This window comes from Octopus bimaculoides, chromosome 2, assembly GCF_046866305.1.
Source record: "Octopus bimaculoides isolate indiv1 chromosome 2, ASM4686630v1, whole genome shotgun sequence".
NCBI classification, from domain to species: Eukaryota; Metazoa; Mollusca; class Cephalopoda; order Octopoda; family Octopodidae; genus Octopus; species Octopus bimaculoides.
Genome location: NC_142929.1, coordinates 73,614,329 through 73,638,489, shown reverse-complemented (window position 1 = coordinate 73,638,489; position 24,161 = coordinate 73,614,329).

Below are 24,161 nucleotides of genomic sequence, written 5' to 3'. Positions count from 1 at the left end.
CCCCTCTCTCTCTACCTCCCGCCCTCTCTCTCCCTCCCCTCCCCCTCTCTCTTTATATATATATGTATGCATGCATGCATGCATGTATGTATGTATGTATGTATGTATGCATACATGTATGAATATGTATACATGTATGTTTGTATATATATATATATATATATATATATATATATAAAGTCTGTCATACCGGCCATGACGAAGGGAAATAGCCCTGAAACTCGAGTCGCCTTTATATATATATATTTATATTTATATATTTATATTTATATATTTATATATTTGATCCTTTATATTGAACACTCAATATTTCATCTACATTCAATACTTTCTTTCATGGTGCCATCCATTTTTATTTTATTTTATTTTATATTGTATATTGTATATCATATTATATATTGTATATTCCATATTCTATACCCCACATTAGTTCTGCAGGAATATAAATAAAACATAAAAAACAGACAGTGTTGGAACTCTTTTAAGCAAAATAATATATTCCTCTATACACAATCATACAAAAAAATCCACCTTTTTTGTATTTATTTTTACTCGCATATATATATATATATATATATATATATATATATATATATATGCATATATATATGTATGCATGCGTGCATGCATGTTTGTATGTATAATATATGTGTGTGTGTGTGTGTGTATAATATATACAAAACTGTCTTCATACGACGTACTTCAAATTACTCCACTAAACACGACACTTCAATAAATACAAACTCTCGACGATCTCAAAGACTTCCTACGGCTTCCTCAAACTCTCAACGTCTCCTATGACTTCCTTCGTTTGAACCAAACGTTGCTCTTTGTGAGAGTTCTGCTAGTCCATTCTTCCTATCCCACGGGGCTGTCAATAACTCTCGCCACAACATCTCCCCCTTTGAGATTTACTTCCTAAGGGAGTTTAATATTTCTTCCGTTTGGGCACTACTTCCAACCGTTCTGCTTCTTTCCTCTTTCTTGTGCTGCTACGCCTAGGTTCGACTTTTTGTGGCGTTGGAACATCAAAAGTATCGTAGAGCACCTCCATGGATATCTCTTTTCTTTCTTCCGTATATTTATTTTTAGCTGGTTTAAATGTCTTTTGTGTTTCCAATTTTCGCCTTTTATCATATACGTCATTTTGACTATTCGTTTTGTTACTAACTCGTCTTTCCAACCTTCTCTTCCATTTTTATATAATTTGAAAAACACTTGTCACCGATATTAAAATACTTCATCGTATGTTTAGCGTTTTCCCTATTTGTTTTTCTTGCTGCTGTCAGTAAGGTTGTAAAAAAGATTTCTTAATATTTTAGGAAAAATGCAGAAAAAGCCATAACTGAATTTTGCAATAGCGTTTGCTACGCCGTCTGGCGAGAACGAACCTGAAGTATTTTTGGACTTCAACATTAATTCCAGCAAATGTTGGTATTGTTGCTGTTGTTATTGTAATTGCTGCTGTAATTGCTGCTGTAACTGCTGTCGTTGTTGCTGCTTTTGCTGTTGCAACTTCACCATGGAGGCTAATAAGTCTTCCATGTTAACTATTTTTTCTTTGATTTTGTATCACAAGAAATTGTTAACGTCCGACGTAAGCTTCTAATAAACTCGTCGCCACTTTTATATCCTTCTATACGTTGGATATACAGATTTCATGAAGCAGAGATAGACACAGCTGTCTTCACACGACGTACTCTAAATTTCTCCACTAAACACGATACTCCAATAAATACAAACTCTCAACGATTCCTACGACTTCCCTCGTTTCAGCCAATACGCTACTCTTTATAAAAGTTCGGCTAGTCCATTCTTCCAATCCCATAGGGGTGTCAATGACTCTTGCCATAACAATAGTTTATCTTCGTTCACTGGGAAATTTTCCATATGCGCATCTATTCTGGGAAAAGCTGCAAGAGACTATCTGCACACTTTCTTACTTCCTCATTTCTTACGATGTACTTTTTTCTAACTACTATATTGTCAGCAGTTATGTTTAAATATATAGATTCCATACCCTAAACTAATACCAGTTGTTAGCCTGTTCATTCATTCTTTCTTTCTTTCTACTATACATGAACATACTCAATGATAAACCACTTACAGGCATTGCTAGACAGTTGCACCCCAACCTTTTTCTTCCTTTTGTTGCAGTTCAAGTCGGAATTTTAGGTAGTAAGTCAACTCGACTAAATGAAAAGGACAAAAGATATGATCTATTTGAGTATATTGATATATTAAATTGATCGATATATCATTGACGATGGAGTAGGAAATTCCGGTGATCGATCAACTGAATTACCTGCCCCTGAATTAACGCGTGACTGAGTATTCCACAGATGTGTGTATGCTTAACGTAATTCTCAGGTGAAATCAGCGTGATGCAGTGAGTAATATGCTTGTACTTTTGAATTGCACATAAAACCCATTTGATGGGCTTCTATGCAGTTTCCTTTTTCCCCCAGTCTCACTCATAATGTATGAGTTGATCCGATACTATAGAAAACAACTATTACCCGTGATGTCACACATTAGGAGTGAACCCGAAATCTCGGTATGGCGAGATAAACTTCTTAACCATTCAGCAATACTTACGACAATGTATTTTAAATATCAATTATTTAATTCTAATTAACACGCCACAAAAACATGTAACCTGTTTGTACATATTGAAACACGTACATACAGACATTGAAGTATCGGGAAGAACACAAGTGCGTTTCGGGCAGCGGGATATCGGCGAAATCAGAAATATACCACTACCTTCCTCTGGAGTTTGGCACAGACTAACGGTCGAACTAAAAATAATTCTTAAATATATAGAAACTAGCAAAATGAACCGAGACATCTAATTCGGTCATAGTCTGTCTGAGCTGTAAATAACTTTATAGAAAGAATTCTTATTGCACAAATCGGATGCTGTAAAACAATTTAAAGTCAATTTCCAGAATAATTTTAGATATAATTAATGTTGAAGAAACATTTCATATGTGAAGGATTTAAAGAGAACTAAATATGGAGTAGTGGTCCCCGACCATTTTTTACCAATGGGCCCCTTTGATTATTATTCTATTCTGGTGGACCCCCAAGGAATTCGATACGTAAAAGTTAGTTTTATAGACACTTCTTTCAAAATATTTATTTTGCTTTTCACACAACTTGTGTATGTAAAACGTTAGAGAAAGAAAGCCAAGCTGTTTCTCGCAATAAATGCATTTAAATGAACATTTTCCATGGACCTTTAAAATACTACTGGGGATCCTTAATTTAATATTTTGCTTGAGTGGACCCCTGAAAATCTTACACGGACCCCCATCCTCGTGCGCACGCACATACACACATGTACACGCACACACACACACACATGTACACGCACACACACACGTACACGCACGCACACATACACGTACACGCATGCGCTTGCGCGCAAAATAGAAAGTGTGAGAAAGAGGGCGGGAGAGACAGTGCAATTTATTAATCGAATAAGAAAGAAAGAAAGAGAGAAAGAGAGAAAGAAAGAAAGGAAGAAAGATAGAAGGGGAGAACAAAAGAAGCATTAAAACGCCTCATGTCAAATAAGTTAGCGTTGAGTCAGCGACGCCAGATAGACAGCGCCAAAATGGCTGTGCAAAAATGTCTCATACCTAGTGTAGAACATTGATTGCTATATTAAGTATCTTTTACACGGTAACTTCGTTATGCATATTAAATGTCTATTGGCAAGCATTTACTCTGGGCAAGACGTTGAAACAAAATTTGATGGTGAGGCACCAGCGCAGGAATTTAAGAATCTGGGGTCGTGCGGAGTTACTTCATCAACAGTATTCTCCGATCCACCCTGATATTAATACTACAAAAAAGTGATATGTAAAAGATAACTCAATGTATAAATCCAAATAAATAAAATCATCTTATATCAATCAAGATTCTGAATTTGATATAAGTAATATCTTAGATCATTAAATTGGTAGCTTTGTTATACATATTAAATTTATATTGGAAGGCGTTTATCCTAATCAACCGAATTTGCTCGTGAAGTACCAGTTCGGGAGTTCCGTAGTTTGGAAGATTATGGAGTTACTCCTGCGTCACCACTACTCACAAGTCCGTTCGGAGCCCGAAGTGGTACTATCTGTCAAGACCCCTAGCATGTGTCAAATAACAGAGAATGGTTCTATGGTTTAAACATACAGGACATGAATGTAAACACTAAATAGAACTTGTAAATAAAAGACGAAATTAGCCAAAATGATTTTCAGTTCGTTCTACAGAGAGAGAGAGAAAGAGAGAGAGAGAGAGAGAGAGAGAGAGTGAGAGACAGAGAGAGAGAGAGAAAGAGAGAGAGAGAGATAGTGAGAGAGAGAGAGAGAAAGAGAGAGAGAGAGTGAGACAGAGAGAGTCCTGTGGTTCAATGGCAAAGTCTAGTTTCACAACGAAGCTAGGCTAAATGTGTGTACTAAAGTACACGTGTGAATTCATGTGAAATAGTATTGAACAAAACTGGGTCTAAGACGTGTAGTACTTCAGTGAAATACAAACCAAGGACTCCGTGTCAGTTGCAGCCCCTTAGAAACTGCTCAAATATGTGCAATACGGTTGCACATAAGACGTAGAGTGTTTTTGTGAAAGGTTTCGTCAATGTTCGATTTTAGGATGTTGGTACCAGACGCATTTTCCTCCGATCCGTCATTGCGACGCATTCTCTTCAGACTATACAATGCGTGTATCAATGGGTAGCAGAGTTTTGATCCTGACTGCCGATGCTCTTGACAAGGGGCAGATGAATCGAAGTTTAGTGTTTTAGGTTGTTCTTCACGCGCACACACACACACATACACACACACAAACGTGCTCATTTTTGCACACTAGAATCACCACCTTCATCATCATCATCACCATCGTTACCAAAACTGCGTGATTGCCAAGCAAGCTACTGAACCATACAGCCATGCATGCACCTACGCTGTAATGTTTGTATTAGCATATATGCGCATGCAGGTGCAACGGCCCAGTGGTTAGGGCAGCGGACTCGCGGTTTCGATTCCCAGACCGGGCGTTGTTAGTGTTTATTGAGCGAAAACACCTAAAGCTTCACGAGGCTCCGGCAGAGGATGGTGGCGAACCCTGCTGTACTCTTTCACCACAACTTTCTCTCACTCTTACTTCCTGTTTCTGTTGTGCCTGTAGTTCAAAAGGTCAGCCTTGTCACACTGTGTCATGCTGAATATCCCCGAGAACTACGTTAAGGGTACACGTGTCTGTGGAGTGCTCAGCCACTTGCACGTTAATTTCACGAGCAGGCTGTTCCGTTGATCGGATCAACTGGAACCCTCGACGTCGTAAGCGACGGAGTGCCAACAACAACAACAATATGCGCATAACGAGAGAAATTAAACCCAGTTGGGTTTCATGGAACGTCCTTACTAAATATTGCTGAACTTGAACGCATACACTCTACAGCGATATGTTTTGGTAGTTATCCAGCCAAACACATTATTCACTTTAGGTATTTTCTTCGGTCATTGCTATTTCTGGATAGTTTAACGCAATGTTGCCGGTTATCTCTTGTTAAGCTGTCATCATCAGCTGATATGTTTTCAATGGTTTATGGTTATCATCAAAGAAGTATAGAAGTTACCTTGTGATTGCTTGTTTCTTCCACATACGAAGTAGTCTTGGTTGAAATCGAGAAGCTTGTTATTCTTCATTGAAATTCGATATTTTTAATCTAAATCTTTTTAAAGATTTCAGTGCTGTTAAGAGATCGGCTACTAATATTCTACGAACAATTTATTACTTTTACACACACACACTCACACATACATACATACATACATACATGTAGGTAGGTAGGTAGGTATCAGCAGTATCAGCGCCAAGCAATGCTTAGGCATAAGTGAACTTTAGATTAGTTAAAATATGTTTGTGACATATTTCAACTTCTAAGGGCAAATTCACCGCAGTTACCGCGGAGAAAAAATCCTCTCTTAGATAAAAAGGCATCTGGGGATCCGACTGGCGGCAGTATTGGGCAGATTTCGTGCTTCTACACTTTTTCTTTACCATTAGAGAGAATGACCACAATCTAATGACTGAAACAAGCAAAAGAATATATAAATATATTCCAAATAATAAGAAGACAAAGAAACTCTTTAACACATCTTTAATGATTCATATTACAATTGTTTCCGTACCAACTCTGCTTGCAACACCAGTTTACGCAAAAATTCGAAGTGAAAATTTACGTAATGTTTGCGGTTTTAGACATTAGGGAGGCACTTCATCTGATTTGCATCAAAGGTGTGTGTATATATATATATATATATATATATATATATATATATATATATATATATATATATATATATATATATATATATATATATATATATACATATACCATATTTACTCTTGTATAAGAAGTTTCACTATTTCATACTTGATCTTAACTGTAAAAACTGAGGTGTAACTAATGGATAAGTTGATACTTTATATATATACACACACATTAAATATACACCTTGAGTTTGGAAATATATAAGCTTTACCAAGTGATTTCATCCAATAGTTATGAATGGCACCACAACCAGTTTCTGGTTAAAAAAATAAAATCGTTTAGAATAATATTTGAAAATTTACTGAAATAAGCACCACGTTTCTATTGTCGAACATGTAGGCGGATTTGGGAAAACATGAATTTCAGCAATGCAAAAGATGTCTTTATGTACTAAACGTCCAGCTCTTTTCTATCGCGCCTACAATTAGCATTCCAATCCTTTGCCAAAACGATTTCTACTGTTTTTACGAAATACTTTAACTCTGCTAGTTGCTTCTTACACATCTACACCCTATACTGCAGACGTAATGCAAAGATGTAAACAGAAAGCAAGATGAGACAGAGAAACCTCCCATAGATTTTTCTGCTACATCCAAAGTCGCCATTTTCAAAATTTATGGAATCGTTAACTCCAAGTGATCGATTCGAGCATTCCCTTCCTGCAAGTGTCATTGAACTGTGTACTTCCAAACTGAAACATATCCTTACTGAATTCTACTTTTTTCTATGTATGGAATTAACAAGAGCGTGTTCTATCCTTAAGAAAGGTAGCCTGTTAATTATTTCCATCACGGGTCAATGAGAGAACATCTGTTCAGTCGCTTGACTTGCAAGAAATTGCAGTCAAATATCTCTTTCAAATTTCACCCAACCGACTGTACACATATTCTATCACCTGATTTAATATCACTACTTCAACCTTGGGTATCTTTAGCGAGGTGCACCCTCTTGCAAAGATTTGTACCCAGTTCCTGATTTAATGATAACTTTCTCCCTCTCCTCCCCTCCATTCATGAAGGTTTTGTAAAGTGCTAATGGGTCTAACCTTCTAACTCTGTCTGAGACACTGAAAAGAAAAAAATTATAATGAAGGACAGTTTGAATAATGTCCAGATACTGTATGACTGAATTAATGTTAGAATGGTCATAGCTGGAACGCCTTTGATAATAGATCTCTTTACACAAAAGATCCGGAATTCTTCTAATCAAACATGTGTCGGGTGTAACTGAAGAATGATTCTTTAGAAAAAAAATGTAAAATTATTTCTATCTTATATTAATACGGAGTTAGATCCTCGCTTACCTGTAAATACGGTTCTCCAAATGACTTAAATAAACCTGTGTGGTACCATTATTACAAACGGAGATAATTATTTCTTCATATGAGGAGAGATTGAAAATTTGAGTTTGAAATCAAGCAATATAGACATATGTAAATACATATTTTAAATAAAAGTTTTCCTTTACCTACACACTCTGTGTGTGTGTGTGTGTGTGTGTGTGTGTGTGTGTGTGTGTGTGTGTGTGTGTGTGTGTGTGTGTGTGTGTGTGTGTGTGTGTGTGTGTGTGTGTGTGTGTGTGTGTAACTGTGGACTCCATCGGTCAAACTTCACCATTCTTTCGCACATGAGTGTGCTAACTCGGGGAAGAAGACTAGCAGCTGGTCTTAAATGCAGGTCTCCTGTCTCCTGTCTCCATGTCACTGGTGTTTAACCAAGGAAAAGACCAGTACATTGGATTTAATACAGCTCGTATCAGATATTGCTGTCATAATCCAAAGATCTGAAATAAATACCGTAAGATGCATTGAGGAAGACTGGCTAGCAAGACGTCCCTGCTAGCAGGTTTCCCTTCTCCAAGCCTCCAATGTTACCAAGGAAAAAACTTCCGATTTGGGCTGACGCATTTTGGCACCAGTGGAGGCGCATGGCTTAGTGGTTAGGGTGTTGGGCTCATGATCGTAAGGTTGTGGTTTCGATTTCTGGACCGGGCTACGCGTTGTGTTCTTGAACAAAACACTTCATTTCACGTTGCTCCAGTCCACTCAGCTGACAAAAATATGTAATCCTGCGATGGCACAGCGTCCCGTCCAGGTGAGGAATTTATACGCTATGAAACCAGGAAACCGACCCTTATGAGTCGGCAGGACTCGAGAAGTTAACTTTCGTTTTTTGTTTGGCACCAGTGTTGTCACAGGATGTTGCTGTCAGAGTCCAAAGAGCCAGAACAAATACCACAAGGCATAATATCCGATGCTCTAACGGTTCCGCCAATCAACCGCCTTCAATTGGTACTTATTTTATCGAACCCGAAAGAATGAATGGCAAAGCTGTTGTTCAGAGAGTTTCAACGCAGAGTGCACAGCCTTGAAACAAAAATAACACTAGGTACTCTAGCCAATTTTGCTCGTATACGTGCACATATTGAAATATTCCCATCCCTTACACCTATGCATCGCTTTTCCTATCCAAAAAAAAAAAAAAAAACGCAAAAATATATTTTTTTTCTTCTTGATCTTCTGGCTGCCTGTAAACACAATTTTAACCTGGTTGACTTTCCTCTTATTTCTTCATCCCGCCCTGCATATTCTTCCAGCCGATAATCTAAGTGCCACCTGCATATTCTTCCAGCCGATAATCTAAGTGCCACCTGCATATTCTTCCAGCCGATAATCTAAGTGCCACTATAAACATTTAGAAAATATATGCGCGTGCACATACGGACATTTACTCTCACTCCTCACATCTATGCAATAATCTTTTTCCCCTATTAGTAAATGTTCCACTTACCATTTTTTCTTTTATACTTACATACGTACATACAAACATACATACATATACACACATACACACACATATAGATAGATAGATAGATAGATAGATAGATAGATAGATAGATAGATAGATAGATAGATAGCCGGTGAGCTGGCAGAAACGTTAGCACGCCGGGCGAAATGCTGAGTGGTATTTCGTCTGCCGTTACGTTCTGAGTTCAAATTCCACCGAGGTCCACTTTGCCTTTCATTCTTTCGGGGTCGATAAATTAAGTACCAGTTACGCACTGGGATCGATATAATCGACTTAATCTCTTTGCCTGTCCTTGTTTGTCCCCTCTATGTTTAGCCCCTTGTGGGCAATAAAGAAATAAGATAGATAGATAGATAGATAGATATAGCCAGGGTATATAAACGGATTGCATACTTGTCTCTCTGGGATTAGTCAAGTGATGCAAACATCTCTGATGAGACCCCAATGAGAGTCGAAAATCGATTAAAGCTGTTCATAATTTTTAAATCTTACGGAGAAATAGTTAAATTTAGATGTTTGTATGTCTACTGCTACTCGGCCAAAATAAAAATATTAATTTCTACTATGCTATTGAGCACTTTATCTTCCGACAGTCAGCACGTAACACACACACACACGCACATACTCACATACATACCTATATACATTCCTTCTACAAAATTCCTTAATATTGTATATATATATATATATAATAGAACCCGCACTCTACAGGAAACTGTTTAAAATTATACTCACATTTAAAATTATACTCAAATTAGCAATGAATATTTCCTGTCATTAGCCACTGCAATTATCAACTTGTAACTTAGTCATTAAGAGAATCTATATTGGAATAGGTATGTAGTGAATTTAATCTTTAGCATCTCATAATTGGATTTTATTTTGGCGACGCTGACCAAATTTTAGTCTTCGTCTTCTATTATAATTCCTCTTTAGGGTAGTGCTATCCGGCGTCACTTGCGAGCGAATATGGCTCTGACATGTACCAACGTTAATTGTTTCAAGTGTCTATATAAGTGTCTATAGGTACAGACATCTGCTCGTCCCTCTCGTCTCTCAGCTATGGAAATATTTAAAATGTGAAAAAAAGGAGGAGGAGGGTGAGAGAGAGAGAAAGAGAGAGAAAGACTGCACCAGTACACGGTTGGTACTAATTATAGACTGGAGGAGCGTGAAATGGTTTGATTAATTCAAGGACACATCACGCTGTCCGCTCTAGGAACTGAACCCACGATCTATTGATCATGATCCGAACGAATGCCCTAACCAAAAACCACATGCCTTCTCTTGTTTAAGATACTTTATAGAAAATAAGAAATGACTTTCAGTTCTTGATTAGTATTATAGACCGCAGAAGGATGAAAACTAGAGGTCACCTGGCCAGGATTTAAATCCACAATGTAAAGGATCATAGCTAAATATCTCAAAGTAGTTTGCCCGACGCTCTGGCGATTCTGACCGTCACCTCGCCCTCCAGATGAGAGGCAAAATCAAAGTTAGGATGTGAACTTGAAATTTGAGCTTAAAATGTAAAAGGAAATAAATAATACAAAGCCTTTAGTTTGTCTCTTCGCCATCTTTGCCACTTATCAGTACCTGACTCACTGTTAAGAAAACTATAAATCTGTTTGGCTTTATTACATATGAAAGCCACCTATTGAAGAGAATATCTTGCACAACAAACAAACAAGCCGACTATATATATTTATATGTATATATTATATGTATATATATATATATATATATATATATATATATATATATATATATATATATATATATATATATATACACATATATATATGTATATATGTATATATGTATACACACACACACACACACACACACACACATATATATATATATACATACTACCACTTCTCTTTTTATTTTTCCCATCATTCTCTTTTACTCTTTTACTTGTTTCAGTCATTTGCCCGCGGCCATGCTAGAGCACCGCCTTTAGTCGAGCAAATCGACCCCAGGACTTATTCCTTGTAAGCCTAGTACTTATTCTATCGGTCACTTTTGCCAACCCGCTAAGTTACGGGGATGTAAACGCACCAGCATCGGTTGTCAAGTGATATTGAGGGGACGGACACACACACATAAACATATACACACACATACATATATACGACGAGCTTCTTTCAGTTTCCGTCTATCAAATCCACTCATAAGGCATTGGTCGGCCCGAGGCTACAGTAGAGGACACTTGCCCAAGGTGCCACACTTTGCGACTGAACCCGGAATCATGTGGTTGGTAAGCAAGCTACTTACCACACAGTCACTTTAATGAAGGACTAATATTCGAAACTTTAGGATATTTTCCTTTGTTTTTAAGCGTTAAACTAATGTATTTGTTAAAACTTGTCTCACCCGCGTTGTCTTCTTTTGCGTTCATTGTCTAACACACACACACACACACACACACACACACACACACACACACACACACACACACACACATTAATTTGCGTTGAAGAACCTTCTAGATGTGAAGACGTAACTTAATCATCGGACAAGGGTGAACGGAAGAAAACTTACTGGATGATTATATACTTACACATACACGCATATAAACATGCATGCGTACAGAGATACAATCATACATCAGTATATCTTCTATGCGCGCGTATTTATACATGCATACGCACAAACGCACATGCATGCATATATATACATTCATACATACGTACATAAATACACGCATACATCTAATATAATAAATGCGAAAACTAATTCTGTGTCAGTGTGTCACACTTAGACCCCTCTCTCACTATTCAGTGACACTCCTACTATTCCTCATGATGAAGTGAGTGTAATAGTAGGCACTGAGACAGTGAGGACGAAGGCAGACAGGCAGACAGATAGATAGACAGACAGAAAGAAAAAGAGAGGGAGAGAAAGAGAGACAAAGAAATTTAGGGAGAATTGATGATGTTTTATTAAAAGTAGTAGTGTTCATGGTGGCAGTGGGAGTAATAATAAGAGAGAGAGAGAAAGAATGTGTATGTGAAAGAAAGAGAGAGATGATGTACAACTTTGTTTAACCATGTCTTTTTGACAGAAATTCCTGTCACCAGCATACTGTACACTATCATTTTTGTTTTCTTTAATATACACACACACAAACACACACACAAATATATATATATATATATAAAATACACTTTAATTGAAATAAAGTTTCCCCAAAATTAAACATATCTAATATAATAAATGTGATTCCCATGTGGTCTAGTGGTTAGGATTCCGGGCTTTCACCCGGGCGGCCCGGGTTCGATTCCCGGCATGGGAACGCATGTTTCATAGGCGCAGGAGTGGCTGCGTGGTAAATAGCTTACTTACCAACCACATGGTTCTGGGTTCAGTCCCACTGCGTGGCATCTTGGGCAAGTGTCTTCTACTATAGCCTCGGGCCGACCAAAGCCTTGTGAGTGGATTTGGTAGACGGAAACTGAAAGAAGCCTGTCGTATATATGTATATGTATATGTGTGTGTCTGTATGCTTGTGTGTCTCTGTTTGTCCCCCCTAGCATTGCTTGACAACCGATGCTGGTGTGTTTACGTCCCCGTAACTTAGCGGTTCGGCAACAGAGACCGATAAAATAAGTACTAGGCTTACAAAGAATAAGTCCTGGGGTCGATTTGCTCGACTAAAGGTGGTGCTCTAGCATGGCCACAGTCAAATGACTGAAACAAGTAAAAGAGTCAGTGTGTCACACTTTTTCAACTTTATTAAATCCTTTCTACTGGAAGCACGAGGCCTCAAATTTTGGGGGAAGGGATTAAGTCGATTACATCGACCTCAGTACATAACTGGTACTAATTTTATCTGCCCCGAAAGGATGAAAGTTGACCTTGGCGGAATTCGAACTCAAAACCAAACGTCAGGCAAAATACCATTAAGCATTTTGCCTGGCGTGCTAACGATTCTACCACTCGCCGCCTCGTTATCATATAATAATATAATATAATAAATGTAAATGTCAGTATGTCATACTTTTCAACTTTACTCCTAGAGGCCGTAGCCCAACATATCATACCATTATGGAATCAGGCTGACTCCGTGAGTAAATTAAAACATTCCGCGCCAAATCCGGACCCACAATCCTGAAATTTGAGATTCCCAAGTTTTCATTACTGTGATTGTTTTCGTTGATTTTTTTACGTGACTTTTTGCGACAAATTTTTTTGTACAAATAACAATTTTTATAATCTAAAGGCTAACTCCGTGAGTAAATTAAAAACATTCCGAGCTGAATCCGGACCTGCAATCCTGAAATTTTGGATTCCTATGTTTTCTTTACTGCGATTGTTTCCGGCAGTTTTATTACGTGATTTATTGCAATGAATCTGATCATCATTGGGATATAACTCTGGCGGAAGCAATTGCACCAAATTCTCCAAAAACAAGTCAGAGATCTGTTTGCCGGTCTTCCCATTCAGGCTCAGTTGTTTAAAAGATAGTAAAATATATATTAGATGAAAAAGCCCTCACAAATACGAGAAAGTCAAATTTAATATTTACCTTTCTTCTTGTAAACACACGAAATATACCTCTGAATAACTGAGGTGGTCTCTGCTAGAAAGGTTTTAACTGTGGTTTTTACTTCATATACTGAAATGTAGGTTTATCCTGATAAAACATCATTACTATGATAATATCGACGACAGTGACTTTGACGATGATGTTGATGATGATGATGATGATGATGATGATGATGATGATGATGATGATGATGATGATGATGATGATGATGATGATGATCATCATCATCATCATCATCATCATCATAATCATCATCATCATTGTCATCATCATCATCATCATCATCGTTATCATCATCTTCACCATCAACATCATCATTGTCATGAATCATCATCGTTATCATCGTGGTCGTTGTCGTCATCATAATCAGTCATCATCATCACCTTCATCATCATCATCATCATCATCATCATCATCATCATCATCATCATCATCATCATCGCCTTCAGCAGCAGCAGCAGCAGCAGCAAGAACAATAACATCTTCCTCCCCCTCATCATCCTCATCGTTGTCGTCATCGTCGTCGTCGTCGTCATCATCATCACCATCATCATAATGCATACATACATACATACATGCAAGATCACCTAAAAAACTGCTGAGAAAAGTACCAGCATCAGTAGTAACTAACTTTGGAGGTACAAAAAAAAAAAACAAAAAAAAAAAAAACAGATTTCCATCCATGCTGAGTATTGCAAAGGATTGGTTGCTTAGGTGATGATGGATTGGTCGAGTTTGAAAGAGAAATGAAATAGATCTTTTTTGTTTGTTTGCTTGTTTTTGCTTAATTTATTATTTTTTTTTTTTTTCTTTAATGAATCGGTTGAGTATACAACAGGAGACTGTTGTTGTTTGGCAACAAAACAATGTAGAGAAAGAAATTGTCTGAAATTATTCAATTTTTAGAAATGTTCCTGGTTTTAGAAAGATAACGGATTCTTCTTAATCAGGAATCTCCCGATTCATTACTTGTTGCTGTTGTTGTTGTTGCTGGTGCTGCTGGTGCTGCTGCTACTGTTGCTGCTGAGGCGATTTCCGCGGTGGCTGCTGCTGCTGCTGCTGCTGCTGCTGCTGCTGCTGTCTCTGCGAAGATGTCGGCAACCACCACCACCACCACCATCAGTGGCAACAGTAAAACTACCACCAATACCACCACCACGGCCAACAATACCAACAACATTAACATCACCCCAACAGTAAGAGAACACCACTACCAACACCACCACCACCAACAACAACAATAACAACAACAGCACCAGTACCACCACCACTAAAACTACCATCAACAACACCTTTACCACAACCACCAGCACCACCACACCACCACCGCCACTAACACCACCATCATCAATAATACCAGTACCAATACCACCACCAGTAACACCAGCATCACCAACACCAATATCATCAACAGCAACAGTAACAGTACCACTATAACCACCAGCAACGCCACCACCACCGACGTCACCACCACCAACACTACCATCACCAACACCACCATCACCAACGCCATCACTATCACCACCACCACCACCACTACCACCACCACCGTGCCAACGACAATAGAGACGACGGATGTAGTGACGGTGGTTACGATAATAACGGTTTCTTTTGATAAGGAAACAAAACTAATAATATTTATTGGCGGAAGTTGTGATTGAAGAAATCTATCTGGTATATTACTGGTGATTGGCTCATCTACAAGAGGAAGATGGATAATTAGACAGAATTTTGAAATTAGGATGCGCGCGCACACGCACGCACATATACGGGTAGGAGAGAAAGATGGAGATGGAGGAGGAGGAGGAGGAGAAGGATCATGTATTTGGACAGATTAAAATCAAACTTTGTGTTTCCTTTTTCACTTATTTCAGTCGTTGGACTGCGGCCATGCTAGATCATCGCATTGGAGGTCTTTCAAATCGACCGCCGAACTCCGCAAAGACACGAGGACGTTAACAAACCAGCGGATCTTTCTGGTTTGGCGAGCGGCACTTGTTTTCTTAACGAAACACTTTCAAACTTGGGACACTGGTAGAATGTGTCATGTAAAACATCTTTCACTCTTAGTGTTATTGAGAAAATTTTATCCTTTTAAAGTTATTTCGTGTTAAAATTGTCGTATTTCGGTAATTTCAACCAATCACTAACGTCTATTGAGGGGAAAACAATTACTGCTGTGAATTGTCAACAAAACGTTGTGCGGTGTAATGGGATCTTTTCCCTTGAATAAAATTAGTGCCGTTGTTTGTCAACAACAACTATCGGCGGTACTGTTATTTATGACATCGTTCATGCGTTTGTACTGGTTTCTGAATAAGGCACAATATCATTAATTTTAGAAGGAAGAGGTGACTAGTGGGACGAAAGGCAAAGTTAACTGCGTGAGGAATTAAAATCAGAATATAAAAAGCCGGAACGAATACTATAAAGCATTTTTCCGACACTCTAACAATTCTGATAGCTCACCACTCTTCCTTCTTCAAATAATAATTCCTAATTTGAGGAACGAGGCCAGCAATTTCTAGGGGTGAAATTTAGTAAATTCTATCGCTTCCAGTACTTGACTGGTACTTTATCGAGCCCGGAGGGATGAAAGCAAAGTTGAGTCCGACGAGAATTGAACTCAGAACGTAAAAAGCCAGAACAAAACCGCACATCATTTTTGCCCGACGTTCTAACGTTTCTGTCACCTCGCTGCTTTTCAAATAATAGGATATGTTTTGGGCTAAGACCGGTAAGTGCATATTGAACTTTGCAGACATTTTAATTATTAATTACTAGTTCTGAGTAGTGTGTCGCATCTTAAACTGAAAGCTGGTTACTAAAAGATTGACAAACTATGCGCGATAAACTAACTATATATAAAATGCTGTTGTTATTGTTTTCATATATTTTCATGAATTAGTCTAATCACTCCATAGGGAAAGCACCATAAAGACATATCCCACAAGTTTTGCTTTATCGGGGCTGCCTTTTATAATGATATCATTTACATCGTTAATAAAAGCAGCTGAGTTCTACCCTTGTATACAAAGCGTACGTCCAATGAAGTTTTCAGATATTACAAAGTGGTTGTAGCCATATCTGACATTAAATGATAGCTGTCCAATATTTGAAATGTCACACGTCTCCGTCACATAGAACAGAGATAGAAAAATATAAAAGGATATTGCTTTAATTTCTGAAACGGAGTAGCTTTGTGCAGTCAGAACAAAGAGCTCTTCATATTCATATAATATATTCATGCGTAAAGTACTTATACTCATTTGGCTGTTAGCCTCTTAATCTTTCTCTGTTCTAGCCCTCAGGATGGGACAACTGGGTGCAGCTGTTTGGACGCTGATGATTTGGCACAGCTGCCCGGATGGAGATTCGGCCTGTTTTGGCGACAGTACATTTCGGCGCCGGAGGCAAACACACATGCACGCGTGTACAGCAGTATACACATATATATAGAAAGAGTGAGAGAGGGAGGGGAAGAGGAGAACATTACAATTCATTAATTGAACATAGGTGACATAAACACTTTCCTTCTTAGAGAAATATGTTCATATACAAAAGCAGAGAGGGAGAGACAGACAGACAGACAGACAGACGGACAGACAGACAGACAGACAGACGGACAGACAGACAGGAGGGAGGAATTGAGAAAACGAGAGAAAAATTAAATTGTTTGACGTAAGATAAGTCAGCGTTGAAACAGCATCGCCACATAAGTGGTGCCAAAATGGCTGTGCCAGAACGCCTCGTATTCTCTAGCCTTGAATATATTTGAGAGCATGCTATTTCCAGCAACTATGATGCCTTGCCAGAATAATGGTTTCTTTTTTCGCACAGAGCCAGCAATTTTTGAGGGGAAGGGTGAGTCGATACCATTTATTTCAGTATTTGGCTTTACTTTATTTTATCGACCCTAAAGCGATAAAAGGCGGAGTTGACCCTGGCCGGATTCCAACTCAAAATGTAAAGAATCGAAAGAAATAGTGGAAGACATTTTGTCCGATGCTCAAACGATTCTACTCGCTCGCCTTTCCAAAATTATGATTCCTAATATAGGCACAAGACCTTTAATAATGGTTTCTGATTTAGTCACAAGGCTAGCACTTTTGAGGGGAAGGGTTAGTTGAAAGCATTGGCTTGACTGGTACTTCATTTAATCGATTTAGTAAGAATGGAAGACAAAGTTGACTTCGGAGAGATTTCAACACAGAATTTAGAGCCGGAAGAAATACCGGAAAGCATTTTGTTCTGCGCTCTAACGATTCTGCTTTGATAATGCTTCTATTGCATGTTGGTGTGAACTATTTCCTTATCATCGAAGTGATTTCATTTCGTGAGCATTGAATCTGCAAATATTGTTTGGTGTATTCTTATTTTATACTTGTATGTCACCATTTTCTCACTCATCAAATCGCTCAACGGCATTTTTCCCCAATTATTAAATCATAACAGAATGAATTCTGCTTAAGGCTCCCTAGAAGCCAAGCTGGCAGTATTAAACCAGGCGGGTGATTAAGTCCGCTACCCAAGTAAGTCTTGGTGCAATTTGAACACAGGATGTAAAGAACTGCAACGAATACCATGAGGCATATGATCCTAAGTTCATACAGTTCTACCACTCCACGACCTTGAATTAGAACTACATTTTTACAGCCCTTAGAGGATTAAAGACAAAGCTAACCTCAGTAGGGCATGAGAGTGAGAAGAATACATAAGATAATTGGAATATTGAGCATGATTTTACAAAAAGAGAAAAAAGAAATCGAGACAAAGTTTTAGTTGTCGAAATTATTACTGGCTCTGTAACAAATAAATAAATATTCGTTGATGAGGGATGTAGTTTTCTTGAAGCATTGTGATACAGAAATAAAATAACAAAATAATGAAGACGGAGAGCTTCTAAAATGTGAAAAGGGAAACGCTTAATTTAGTCGAATCTGCATAGACTCACATTTCTTTAATCCGTTCACTTGGACTTTTGTTTCGGAAATATATAAAGGTTACTTACTAAACTTACCCTTTTCGCATTGTAAAAGCCCTCTGTCTCCATTATTTAAACATCCATATTCTTTCGTTTATAAATCTGTTCGATGTGGCAGAGTGATTAGCACAGCGGGCAAAACTCTTAGCGACATTTATTACATCTGATTATGTTCTGAGTTCAAATTTGATCGAGAGTGATTTTTATCTGTTCGGGGTCTAAAAAATGTGTACTAGTTGAGCACTGGGGTCGATGTAATCGACTCATCTTCATCCCACCAAAATTGCTGGCATCGTGCCAAAATTTGAAACCATTTAAATTATAAATCAATTTATCAGTTATCAGTTTATAATTGATAACCAATCTAACTACTATGAAGACCGCTAAGATTTCCTCACTGTATCGTCTATAACAAAGAATTCGGAAAGTTCAAGGCACATCCACATCAAGCTTAAAAAACATTCTTCCTCAACGCAGGCATGACTATGTAGTTAAGAAGCTCGCTTTGCAACCATGTTGTTTTGGGTTCAGTTCCACTGCACGCCCCCTTGAACAAGTATCTTCTATTAACACTTTGAGTTAGTCAATGCCTTGTGAGTGAATTCGGCAGACGGAAACTGTGTGGAAGTCCGTCGAATATGTGCGCGTGTATATAATGTATGAGTGCGTGTGTGCGTGTATGTATGCGCGTGTGTTTGTACTGTCGTTATCGCTTGACAACCGATGTTGGTTCGTTTACGTCTCTATAACTTTATTTTTATTTATGCGCCCTTTTAAAGCCTTGCCAGGCTCATGGGTCCGGTTTCCCGGTTTCTGTGGCGTATGTGTTCCCCCTAGTTGGACGGGACGCCAGTCCATCGCAGCGTTACTAAAGAAACAGGAAGAAAGAGTGAGAGAAATTTGGGGTGAAAGCGTACAACAGGGGTCGCCACCGCCCACTGCCGGAGCCTCGTGGAGCTTTAGGTGTTTCCGGTCAATAAACATACACAACGCCCAGTCTGGGAATCGAAACCGCGATCCTCCGACCATGTCCGCTGCCCTAGTTACTGGGCCATTCCGCCTCCACTCTCTATAACTTAGTATACAAAAAAATAAAATAAAATAAAAATAAATACTGGGAGGTTTAGTCGGACAAATCAACCCCTGTTTACACTGCAACTCTAAATATCTTTTAACAAAGCTTATCTAGCTATGCTGTGTAGCACTATGTTCTCTTTTGTGAGAAGATCTAGTTGTTCATTTTCATCTTTATTCACCTAAAGAAAACGGTTTTTTGTTTGTTTGTTTTTTGCTTTTGTATGATATAACACTTTTGTTCATCAATAAAGAACGCATCTGAAACAGTGTAATGAACTACAACCCATTTGTGTTATTATCTATCCTTCACCTAACTCGGAACCTTCCATACGTTTGGACATGGAGTCCGTAGTCGACTGTGGAATACGTGCAGTGAGTGTACCCATGAGTGACTTTGATAATACGTTGTGTATTCAGTCAGTAACTGTAGATGTTTTCATAACTGGAAAAACAAATCTGTATTTACTTTAGTAAGTATGTATACGTGTATGTCAGTACACATTGTTGGTACACCGGTGCGCTGTCCCCGACTCTACTTTGATGCTTTTACTATTTAAGTGCCTGATTCTTTCGGATTCTGAAAATTTTTCATATGCATATATGTACATATAGATATATACATACATATATACATATATATATATATATATATATATGGTGTGTGTATGTGTGTAGTAATAATTGGTGAAAGAACAGAAGATAGATTTCGTACTAGTCTTTATTCAGTACGGCGATCGTTTCGACTCACCCTGCAACTGTCCGTTATGGGTAGGATTTTGTGCACCTGTGTCGCATCAATCTGTGCAGTTCGTGTCACATCAGATACATGTGTAAAGAAGGGAATGTTCCTGCTAGATATACTGAGATGTCCTAAGCATGTTTTTCGTGCCTGCTGTATCTTGTGTGTGTGCGTGCGTGTGCGTGTGTGTGTGTGTGTGTGTGTGTGTGTGTGTGTGGCTGCTTAACTGTAAATCTCCGACAGAGTTCACGTGATTAATTGCAATATGATATATATATTCGCATGTTCAGCGCTGAGTTAGATATAATAAGCTTTTAAAATATATGAAATAACATCACGATATTAATTATAATTCATAGTATTATACATAACTACATGTATTCAGATATTACAAAGGGCATAAAAATTCATATTTTTCAATAAACTGGATTATAACTTGCAAAGAAAAAAATAGAGAAATTACACAATCCGGTCTCTAATCAAAATAGTTGTATTATAATTTTTCCTTTCATATTTATGTTTAGGTCAGCAGAGTGAAATGAAAGTAAATTCACTTAATTACATGTATCGATGGAGCTGCGAGCTAGCAGAGTCGTTAGTAGGCTGAGCAAAATGCTTATCGACGTTTCTTCCGGCTCTTCGTGCTTTGAGTTCAAAACCTGCCGAGGTCAACTTTGCCTTCATCTTTTCGGTGGTCTATAAAATAGAGTGCTGTGGAGGCGCAATGGCCCAGTGGTTATGGCAGCGGACTCGCGGTCATAGGATCACGGTTTCGATTCCCAAATCGGGTGTTGTGAGTGTTTATTGAGCGAAAACACCTAAAACTCCACGAGACTCCGGTAGGGGATGGTGGCGAACCCTGCTGTACTCTTCCACCACAACTTTCTCTCACTCTTACTTCCTGTTTCTGTTGTGCCTGTAATTCAAAGGGTCAGCCTTGTCACACTGTGTCACGCTGAATATCCCCGAAAACTACGTTAAGGGTACACGTGTCTGTGGAGTGCTCAGCCACTTGCACGTTAATTTCACGAGCAGGCTGTTCCGTTGATCGGTCAACTGGAATCCTCGACGTCGTAAGCGACGAAGTGCCAACAACAACAAAATAGAGTGCCAGTCAAATTCTGGTGGTCTTGGTGATCGATTTATCCCTTCCCCTCAAAATTACAAGCCTTGAACCCTACAACCAGCCAGCGTCCCATTCAGGAGATTGTTGTAATTTCTGTCACTTATACACCATGAAATCCGGCTAAACAGCTTTATGAGAAAATAAAGAAATATATGTCGTAAGAAACTTGCTTCCCAACCACATGGTTCCGAGTTCAGTTCCACTACATGGCACCTTGAGTAAGTGTCCTCAACTATAGCCTCGAGCCGACCAAAGCCTTGTGAGTAGATTTGGTAGACGGATATGTGTGTGTGTGTGTGAGTGTGTGTGCGCGCGTGCATCTTTGTGTCTGTGTTTGTTCCCCAGTAGCACCTGACAGCTGGCGTTGGTGTGTTTACGTCCCCGTAACTTACCGGTTCGGCTAAAGAGACCGACAGAATAAGTACCAAGCTTAACAAAAAAAAAATAAGTGCTGAGGTCGATTCATTCGACTAAAAATTCTTCGAAGCGGTACCCCAGCATGGCCGCAGTCTAATGACTGAAACAAATAAAAGGTAAAGAGGTTATATATAATTGGCTGTAATTCCAGAGTATCAGAAGCACAGAAAGATGTTCAAATTGTTGTTTGACTTGTAGCACTGACAGCTTTCATGAGGCTAACATGTATTTTTCTAACTGCGTATCAGCATTTGAAACTGATATTATCACTTGTATTCTTTTCTACTCTAGATACAAGGCCCGAAATTTTGGGGGAGGGGGCCAGTCGATTAGATCGATCTCAGTACGCAACTGGTACTTAATTTATCGACCCCGAAAGGATGAAAGGATAAGTTGAACTCGGCTGAATTTGAACTCAGAACGTAAAGACAGACCAAATACCGCTAAGCATTTTGCCCGGCGTGCTCACGTTTCTGCCAGCTCGCCGCCTTAATAGTAGTAGAAAGGATATTGTCACTTAGATTGTAGTAAGACGTCGATCTGGTAGAATCAACATGCCGGGCAAAATGCTTAACGACATTTCATCCGTTTTTACGTTCTGAGTTCAAATTCGATTTTATCTTACATCTTCTCGGAGTCACTAAGATAAGTATCAGTTGAGTACTGGGGTCTATGTAATCGACTTCTCCTCCCCTCAAAAACTGCTGGCCTTGTGCAAAAATTTGAAACCGTTAACACTTATGCTGTAGTCATTGCTTGTTGGTGGTAACTAATGGGTACATATAAATGAGTTGAGTTACTGGTAAAAAATACAAGACATTACAGATAAAATTAGCGAGATGATCAGGCAAAGACCACTGTGACTATCTACAACTTCATTGTAGACACTGGCCTGGAATGTATCCAGGACCTCAGGGCAGTGATGTTGGACCGAGAAGTGTGGTGGGTGGAATTTGTTGCAGCGGCCCGGGTTGGAACCCGGCAATAATAATCCTTTCTGTTGAAGGCACAAAGCCTGAAATTTGGTGGGGAGGAGACTAGTCGATTACATCGACCCCAGTGTTTCACTGATGCTTAATTCATCGACCCAGAAAGGGTGAAAGGCAAAGTCAACCTCGGCGGAATTTGAACTCAGAGCGTAACAACGGGCGAAATACCATTAAGCATTTCGTCCTGCGTGCTAACGATTCTGCCAGCTCACCACTTTGATAATAATAACAATAATAATAACAAGTAAAAATACTTAGTACATCTGGTAAAGTCATGTGGCCCAGTGGTAGGGTACTAGGCTCACGATCATAAAGTCGTGCCTTCGGTTCCTGGAACTGGGGGATGCGTTGTGTCCTTGAGCAAGGTATTTCATTTCACGTTGCTCCAGTTCAGATGAAAATGGTTAATATTGATGTTTTCGATCTAGTTTGGATTCTTTTCCATCAAATTTGAATTCTTTGCAACCAAATTTGATGGCAAAGAATCCAAACTAGATCGAAAACATCTATAATAGCCGCAATAAATATATATTGTTTGTTTGCTGATTGATGTCTCCAGTTATGCTTCACACCGTATAGGAAGTAGGGAACGAAGAATAAACGAGAATTTGAGAAAGGGATAACATGAAGTGCAGGATAAGTGCACAGACGAGGCTTAATGGCAGATAGTGAGTGAAGGAACGCTGCACACATACACGCACACGCGCACACACACACACACACACACACACACACACAACGAGAGAGAAAGAATTATAGAAATAGGAGGAGGAGGAGGAGGAGGAGGAGGAGAAAAAAGAAGAGGGAGTAAATGACAGAGTAGTTATAGGCAAATGAGAAATTTATTTCATTTAATCTCAAGCACCAGCAAATTTGATAAAAGTTAATAATTGTCATAATAATTGTATGTGTGCCATATTTCCTGATATTAGTTACCAGTCATGTGACTGGTGACACTAGTGCATATACCAAACAGCTTTATTTAGAACAATTCTCTCTGTCATGTGAGCCTATTGATGACGTAAACATGCATGTGTATATTTCTCTCACGGAAACATGCGTTTCTCTCACGGAAACTTGAATTAATATATTCTAAAATATAAAAATGTATTTTAATTTAAATAATT